The sequence below is a fragment of the Sciurus carolinensis genome, chromosome 1, assembly GCF_902686445.1.
Source record: "Sciurus carolinensis chromosome 1, mSciCar1.2, whole genome shotgun sequence".
NCBI classification, from domain to species: domain Eukaryota; kingdom Metazoa; phylum Chordata; class Mammalia; order Rodentia; family Sciuridae; genus Sciurus; species Sciurus carolinensis.
Window position 1 is genome coordinate 100,520,685 of NC_062213.1, and position 9,877 is coordinate 100,530,561.

The window sequence follows — 9,877 nt, forward strand, 5'->3', positions numbered from 1 at the left end:
CAAAGGACAGTATTCATCAGAGAATTAATTTGGAAGGAAATAGAGTGTGAAATAGCAGCAAGGCTTTCAACTCTGGGCACCGTGGCCTTAGAAACCCAGTCAATGCTTCAGAGGCTTGCCGAGGCCCAGCCTGGGAGGTACCTCCGGAAAGCAGCCAGGGGATGCCCAGAGACCACAAATTGCTGAGCTCGGGAGGGACTGATTGAGTGTGTAATTAAGGGGAGGGTTGTATAACACTTGGGTAAGTAGAACTTGATGGGGTCAAACCAGCAGGGCTTCTGGGAGATGAGAGAGCAGCCCCTGGAGCTGTTAGCAACTGAAGCCAAATGCATAATGGTAGACAGAGCTTACCTGGGCCTTGTGAAGAGAAGGGGAAAGGCTGAAAGAGTGATGGCTCCCTAGGTCAGAGTGCCCCCAAATGCTAAATGGTTCAGTTCTCAGAATGAGGTTATATTATGGAGCAATGGAAACTGAGAATCATACTATTCTTTGACCACATTCACATAGCAGGATGGAGATTTAATGGAGTCTGAATCATTGTTGGGCAGCAAGTGTGTCTTGCTGTTTTACACAGATGTGAGCACTAGCAGGGAACTGCTTGGAGGGTAATGGGGGTGGTATCCTTTGATCACATGTGGGGATCGGGAAGTTTTTCATGGTATAATCTTTTGCAGTATTATTTGTAGACAAGATGGATATGTGTAAGCTGGATACTGAAGCAATTAGGCATGTTCATAACTGATTGAATAGTATAGCCCCGATGCCTTAGTGTATAAGGTTCCATGTGATAGGCCTCCTGCCTACCTCTCTAACCTCATCCCCTACTATATTCCCTTTTGCTCTCTCCCCAGATCTTGAGAAGGTAAATCTTTCTTGTCATTCAGATCTCAACTTAAAAATCACTCTTTCTCACATGGGAATATTTTCTTGTGTGTGTATGTTTAATTTAGTCATAATTTTTATACAGATGCAGTAGAAGCCCAGTGATTAACATACAGGCTCTGGAGGAAGACAACCTAGACTATTATTCCATCTATTAGGATCTATATGACCTTGAGCAAGTGATTTAACTTCTCTGTACTTCACTTTAACTATAAGATGGGAATAATAACAGCATTTACCACTTAAGATTTTGTGAGGAATAAACATAAAACATTTAGAACAATGCCTGTCATATAGGAAATGCTTAGTAAATGTTAGCTATTATTTATTTATTTGTTCCTTTATTTATTTGTTGCAGTGTTGGGGATTTAACCCAGGGTCTTGGGCAGCTAGGCAAGCACTTTACCCCTGAATTACATCCCAGCCCAGCTATTATTTATTTTTAAAATATTTTATTATCTGTCTCCCCCTCTGTAATCCACAGGCACCTGTCTGGTTTGTTCATTGCTATAAACTGTGAACACATTGATGTATATAGATCATAACCTGACACATAATAGGGATTCAGTACATATTTATTGAATGAATTTGAGAAATTAATAAAATAACTCATTTGGTGGTCTGTTGTTTTCAGGAAGGTGTGTCATGTTGTTTGATAGGCCACGGCCATGTCTCCTCAATGATTTGCTTAAAAATATAACTGAGTGCACACTGGTCACATTTACTGAACACATAAAACTTGGAAGAGTATCTTACTGGATGACTGACTGAATGAATGAATATCATACTGATATTTTTGGATCCTATAGCAGATATTACAAGATGAAACTTAACAGAGATAAATTCAGTTCTAATCTTGGGTCCTCAAAATCAATTGCCCACAGTTGGATAGAGGATTTTGTGAGCAATTTGTTCAGTGTGAATCAATAGTATATGATGTGTTCCTCAAAATTCGAAAAGTGTGATGTCTGTCTTGCTACGTGGAATGAAGGATGTGATGATTCTGGTCTATCCTGCACAATTAAGAGGATACCCAGAGAACAGTGCTTGGATTTGAGAACCAGACTTGATAGCAAGCTACATAAACTCATCAACTAGAGAAAGACCATAAAGAGGGAGGAATCAAAGGGACCAAGGGTGTACCAAAAATCTCAAATATTTGATTTATGTGGACCCACAGGACCATACTCAGACCAGAACATGTAAGTTACAATGATATACAGATTTGAGATCAATATAAGGATAATTTTTGAAATAATCAGAACTGAGTATGGATAGAATAGGCTACCTCACAGGACTCTTGTTACATTGTGAGTTTACACTGGCGTTGAGCCAGAGTACTGTAGAGGGTCATATCCAAGACAGTCTCTGCCTACCCCGAGTCTGTAGTTCTATGATTCCACAGCATCCTTTATTTCCTCTGAACAGTTTGAGTCAGAGGCAGGCCTCATTTTGCTTTTCATGTGGTCAGGGGTGAAGTTTGCTTCTCTAATTTGATGATTCTGAACTTTAAAGAAGAGGAGGGAAATGCTTGAGAATCTGTGACCCCAATATAACCCTATTAAAAGAATTACTCTATCCCCACCTGGGACTGGCATGGCTTTGGGACTCCAGGGGAATTAGTAACCTGGAAAAACACCTTTCTGCTGCTGCTTCTACCATTCCATCTTGGAATTTCCACTCTTATGCTTCTTTAAGGTTTTTCTGTGCTACCTTTTAGTGCCCAGGAAGCACCAAGAGGGTTCTCTGGGTCTCCCTTCTGAAAGAAGAAACACAATTTTGGGCTCTAGCTAGAATTTCCTGACTGGCCAGCCAGTTTATCTAGGAGTTTTGGAATTGACTAATTAGAGCAGCCCCTTCTTTGCACTGCAAGCTCTGAGGTGACTCTCAAGGATGCACTGATTACTCATACTAAGTGTATGCACATATGTTACATGATACTGGTTTCTCAAAACATCAGTGACATCAAAACTTGAAGCTCAAAGAGTTAAAAGTCAAACACCCAGGAAGAGGAAGAGGTAGGACGAGACTCCCACCTTTGACTTTGGGATCCTCTTGGTTTTCTCCCATAGCTCCACTCCTTCCTCTGGAATGCGCTTTCCCTTCGTTTTGTCTCCTTCACCACATGTGGCTGCTGCTTCCTTTCACTTTCTGGTCTCTTCCCCAAAGCCCACTTCCACCTGTGCTCTGATTCCTTTCCTGCTTCTCGTGGTTTTCTTGCCAAGGATGGCAAGCACTCTCTTGTTCAATCTTTTCCCCTCAACTGGTTCATTCCTATCTAAAAATAGTATTTTTGTTGTTTTAAACTTCGCTTATTTTCTGCTTTCCTTCTAGCTACCATTCTATACCTCTTGCCTGGTACTGCCCAAACTACTAAATATACAGAATTCACTATCTCCCTCTTTCCTCCCATACTTACCTTTCCATCTCTTTTACTTCACCAACTCTGTACTTGGAATCAACACATCAGTCAGTCTCAAGAACCATTCTTAGTGCCCTCACCTTGCTTGACTCCTCCACTGCATTTGGCCCTTCATTCAAGCCACTCCTCCCACCCCTGAGGATTTAAGTGACTCTATGCTTTTGTAGCTACTTTAGTGACTGATTCTTTTTTATCAGGAAAACCATTTCCTTTTCAATTATACTGGAGAGGTGGGCTGGATCATTTAAAAGTCGTCTTCCTTTTCTATGAATTTCAGTTTCTTTTGCTGGAACTTCCCCCCTTTGGAATGTGCCAGTCCCTCATGATTTAACTCTTGGACCTCCCCTGGGCTTTTGCTCTGATGAAGAGAATTCACATCTCCATAGCTAGTCTGAATCTCTCAGACATCCCCCACCCCTTATTTCCAGTGATCGCACATATGCCACATCATCATCTCACTCACCACCTCCTTAACCCCAAGGTGGGACAGAGACGGGAAGCTAGGGGCTTTAAAATTGTATTATTTTATAAAATAATGAAGTAAAAATCATTCCATTATGCTGGGGCAGGGTGAAGGGGGAGATTTAATAGAGACAAACAAAACAAGTCCAGTTAATTCCAAGTCCTCTCTATCCGAATGAGTCTTTCCTAACAAAAGAATCTATCTTTAAGCCACAAGTGGCCAAACAGACATTATTGGGAGAGACTGAAACCGTATAGAGGTGAAGACACAGTGCCTGGTTGCTTATAATGGGTTCAGATCTTCAAATCTGATGACTAATGCCCTGAGGTAGATAAAGAAGTAAATGTAATTGCAGACAGTAATCTATGAGAAATTCAAATACTCTGATTTTAAGACTCAGAGAACTAAAATACTTTGTTTTTAAAATCCATCATGGGGTTGGGGTTGTAGCTCATGGTGAAGTACTTGCCTAGCATGCATGAGGCACTGGGTTTGATCTCCAGCACCACATAAAAATAAATAGATAAAAGAAAGGTATTGTGTCCATTTACAACTAAAAATGTATTTTAAATAAATAAATAATTTATTCCATCATTTATTCCTAATTCCATCAGGGACTCCAGAATCTGAAGACTAGTAAGCTCCTTGGTCTCCTTGATCCCCAGTAAAATCTAGAGTAGCCTCGTAAACAAAAGTCTTTGAGCACTTAGGAAAGGAAGCAGCAATCAACATTAGGAATCAGTACTTAGCTAAATTATTTTCATGTTCCTTTGGGCTGGTAGACCAATAAGTGAAAGCTTTCCAGGAAATTTGATGAAATCTTTCAGGTTAGGCTGCATTTGCCTGCCTTATGTGTCAGAAGTTTCCTTTTCTTCTTTTGTGTTATGCCTGTGCCTGTAATCACTTGTGTGCTGTGTGACTTCTTCACTATATTCTGAGCTCAGAGAGGGAGGGGTAGGACCATCCCTGACCGGTTTAGTCTGTGTCTGTAGTTCCTACCCTTGTAGGTACTGATTAAAATAATAAATACAAGAACTAATTACTCATGGGTAAATGGACAATGTGATCGGGATAATAGGTAAGCTGATAAGTAATTACACAGGTTTATTTAAAAATTTAACAAGTTACCAAATTGATATCAATATAAAGATTAGTCCTAACTACAAAAGTCTTAAAATAGAAGATGGGGGAAAGCTCCATGACATTGGATTTGGCAATGATTTCTTTTGTATGACACAAAAAAGCACAGGAAAGAGAATGAAAAATAGATAAGTTGAACTTCATGGAAATTAAAATGAAAACAAACTTTAGTACACCAAAGGAAATAATCAACAAAGAGAAAAGGCAGGCCATGAATGTGAGATAATTTTTGCAGATCACATATCTGATAAGGAGTTGATATTCAGAATATAAAAAGAACTCCTACAACTCAACAATAAAAGTTTATCCTGGTCAAAAAATGGGCAAAGGACTTGAACAGATAGATATTCCTCCAATGAAGACATAAAGGTGGCAAGTAAATATTTGGAAAAAAGATACTCAACATCATTATCAGGGAAATTCAAACCAAAATCATAAGGAGAGACTACTTCATGCCCTTAGAAGGAAGGCTTTCATTAGCCTGAGTTTGCTTAAAACAAAACATGTACCCCCCCACCCTGTGGGAACAGTGTTGATAAGAATGTCAACAGATTAGAATCCTAGTACTATTCCTGGTAGCAATATAAAACAGTACAGCCACTATGGAAAACAGTATGACAATTCCTTGTAAAATTAGGCATAAAATTCTCCATAATCTAGTACTTGTACTTCTGGGTATATACCTGAAAGAAGTAAAAGCAGAGACTCATATTTGTATACGTAGGTTCATAGCATTATCATGTGAGTCAAATAAAGGAAGAAATGTAAATACCTATATCAATGATGAATGGATAAACAAAATATGATATATGCATATAGTGAAATATTATTTAGCCTTAAAAAGGGAACATAATTCTGACACATCTGCAACATGGATGAACCTTAAAAACATTATACTAAGTGAAAGAGGTCAGACACTACAGGACAAATATTGTATGATTTCACTTATATGAGGTATCTAGAGTAGTTAGATTCATAGGGACAGATAGTAGAAAGGTGGTATCCAGGGTCTGGGGGAGGAAAGAATGGGAAGTTTTTTAATGTGTACAGAATTTCCTTGTGCATTATGAAAAAGTTCTGGAGATGGATGGTGGTTATGGTTGCATAATAATATCAATGTTCTAATGCCATTGCATCTTAATGTACACTTTAAAATGGTTAAAATAGTCAATTTTATGCTAGGTGTTTTTTACAATAAGAAAACAATGAATGAAAAAAGGTACCTCCACAATTAGAGCTTTAGGACTTTATTCTGGGCCCTTTCATCACTTGGATGAAAATCATAACAGCTTTGCTTTTAATAAACAAATTAGAATCAAACAAAGAATGTTAGAGTAAGTTTCTAAGGATGTTAAGATTCTGGAACAGAAGATCAAAATAAATATTGAAATAAAATAGGAATAACTGGAATTCTGAATACAGGCTAAAAATAAGCTAAAGAAAATATAAGATTAGGAGTAATGATGGTTCTACATGAAAAAGATCTTGCAACCATATAGCAGAAAAAAAAAAAGAAGGTTAACTTTTGGCTATTAGCAAAACTATGTTTGGATAAAAGGACTAATAGTTTCACTGTGTGAGATCAGACAGATGAGACCAGGGCACCAAATACTCTCTGGTTCTTCTTTCAAGGTATGTATAAACTGTGATAAAAAACAAGATAAAAGTATGGGGGAGGATAGGGAATGCAAATGCAGATCTCATAGGTCTATATTGGTGGACTAGGAATTAGCTTGGGGAGAAGATAATTAGGAGGAACATAATAACAGTTTTTAATTATCTGAAAGCCTGGCATGTGAAATAAGAATTTCCCTTATTCTGTATTTATACCTAGGGGCAAAATTGGTACCAATGTTTAAGGCAAAAAGTCCAAAGAAGTCTGATTCATTAAGTGGCAGAATTTTCTGAACATTAGAACTGAATATTAATACAGAGTGGCTTCCCTGTACTGGATGGCTCAAGTAGAGGTGCTGGCCACCCGTCAGGGATACTGTAGAGCAGTAGGTTGGTTCTTTCCAACACCATGATTCTTTCAGTTTCTTAGTCTCAAAATCTTTGCATCATGTTTGACTTCTGCATCTTTTTTCCTGCAATATCTAATGACGTCTCAGATGTTCTTCCTTCACAGCTCTCCTGGTTTCATTCTTTACTCTCCATTGTATTACCAGGATCCCCCCCTCCTTAACCCCAGAATACTGATATGCTGCCAGTCAGCTCTTCTAGCCTTTGGGCCATCCCTTTCTTCAATCCATTCTGGAAGTACCTGCCAGATACATTTTATAAGATACTTATCATGTAATTTCCTTGATCAAGACCAAAGAGTGGGTCCCAATTTCTTTCCATATCAAGATGAAATTCCTTTTCTTGGCTTTTGGGACTACACTTCTCTCTCTTCCTCTTCAGTTTCACATTCTATTACTCAAGCCATTGATTTTGGTTAACCTGTTCCTATCAGTGTCCCCTGACTTGATTGCCTTTACCCATTCACTCCCACTTCCATTCCTTCGTAGTGTTCCCCTGTGTGTCCCCAATCTCCAGCTTTATTACAGGATAACCCCATGTACATGACCACCATGAAATGCTTCCTGGCCACCCAAGCTCATACTGATCCCTTTTTTCTCACATTCATTTAATAAATATTTACTCATAATATCTCATAGAGTGCAGATATTATTCAGATAAGCAAGAAGAACTGGTCTTTTATCATGCCCACTGTATAAAGTTTCTATGAGGTCACAAACAGACTTTGTGATACAAAATGGTTGTGATGTGTGTTGGGGATGGGTGTGTATTTTGATATACCTCATCTTTGATGAAGTGACAGAGAAGCTCAGACCTGAAGAACGTAAAGGAGCCAACCACAGGGAAGGGCTAGAGTTCCTTGATGTATAAGGGTCCCAGGGTGGGAAGAGCTCGGCATATTGGAAATAATAAAATTAAAGTGGTTTGGTTGGAGCCTAGCAAAGTGCCTGGGGCCTGGTAGGCCACATCATACACTGGGAATACATTAAAGTGTTTTAAGGAAGAAAGTGATCTATATGATTTATATTTTTTAAGATTACTCTGTCTATAATGTGGAGAATAGACAGAAAAGGAGCAGGAATGGAGGTACAGGTTAAGAAATGAACATAATAGAATTGGTGAAAGATGGTAACTTGAACAAGTGATGGAGAAATGTGGCTGGTTTTAGATATGTTCTGGAAATAGTCATAGAAGGATTTGTTGATGGCTTTATTTGAGGAGCAAAAAATTAAGAATGACTCCCAGGTGTCTGACATCAAACTAGGTGGATGGACATATGCTATCTCCTGTTATGGGGAAGTAGGGTAATGGAGATTAGATCTGGAAACTGAGCAGTTCTGTTAAGACACATTAAGTTTGAGGTATCTGCTTGTCACCCAAGAGGTGGCATCAAGGTGCGAGTTGACTGAATCTAGAACTCATACAAATCAACTGAAAGGGAGACAAATTCTAGAGTGGTCAGCATACAGATGATATTTACTAATTGAGACTGAATTAGAAGAGTAGGTTGAAGGCCTAGAACTAAGCCTTGGAAATTTCCTATGCTGACGGGGGAAGATATAAAGGAAGTGGGAAGGTTAATAATGCAGAAAGGGAGTCACAGGTTTTTTTTTTTTTTTTTTTTTTTTTTAATGAGTGATGGCGATACTGTCTTATAAGGGTTCTTGCTAAAATCATGGATTCTGTTACACTACACTAATGACTAGATAATTTCTCTCCTTGGCCAAGTGACATCTGGTTCATCCTTTGTGTGGTTTTGATCCTTATATTTTTTTTGTTGGCATTATCACACTTTTAAGTAATCATGATTTTATTTTAAAGGCCTTGCAGGACAAGTATGGTTGGAATGAAGAGAAAAAAATTAATCTTCATTGCAGTGGGTTCCAAAACTGTCATTTAATTATTTGCACATTTTAGTAAATTAAATGTGCATATATACTTGTATAAATAAATCTCTGTATGTGTATAAAACTTTTTAATACTGACAAGTATTATGGAGAACTTTACCAAAGACTAGGAGACTTTGTAATTTGGAGAATGAATCACAGTATTCCTCAATCCCCTGTAACCAAATACATTTTGACTGAACATAATGGTGATGACCCTGTCTCTAGCAAGGTGCTAGGCCCAGCCTCTGACTGCACTTGACACTGACAACTGAGCAGCCAAAATCAGTATTCCAGAGTTGGTGAAGCACAGCTAGCTGAAAGCACATGCTCAGATCACAGATGAATTCATGGGGACAGGCAGCAATCTTCAGGGAGAAGTGCTCACAGGGTAGCTGTGGAGTTTCTAAGTGGGAAGTAAGGAAAATGAAAGCTCTAGAAGCTTGGTGAAGATTAGAAATAAACACAGGTTCCCAGGAGGCTTTAGCAGAAAGAACTTTTCTGTAGTAAATAAATAAATAAAACCTTGAGAGCCTAAATTCACCCTTAACATAAATTAATTGGATGCTGGATATCATTGAGATTTGTAAGCCATTTCTGCCTTCTACCCTAGCTTTGGTCACTGGAGAAAGGAAGATGGTAGCTAGCACACAGCTGTGTGCGAAGGGGCTGCTTCCCAGGTAAAAAAAATTCCAACTCTTTTGCTTTACCTTTTGCAAAGTATGAGGAATCAAACCTTCCAGGACCACACATAAACACCCAAGTCAGCCTGTCCAGCTGCCTTCCACCTGCAGCTCCAAACAAAGACTATACTTTCCTACGACTGGGTTTCGTTAACCGATTCTTTAGAACCCTAGGGTCCCTCAAAGTTGGTTGGGGCCCTGGATGGGTAATTTTGCAAGGGAAGCCTGAGTTCTTTTGTATTTGGTGAAATAAATGAATTCATCATTTAATTTTGTGTGAGGAAGTGTGTGGGAGAAAATCAGTTTTGAAGGTTCTCTCTGTCTTCTTTTATGATCACACACACCCTCACCTTCTTCCTCTAGCAGGATTGGTTGCCAA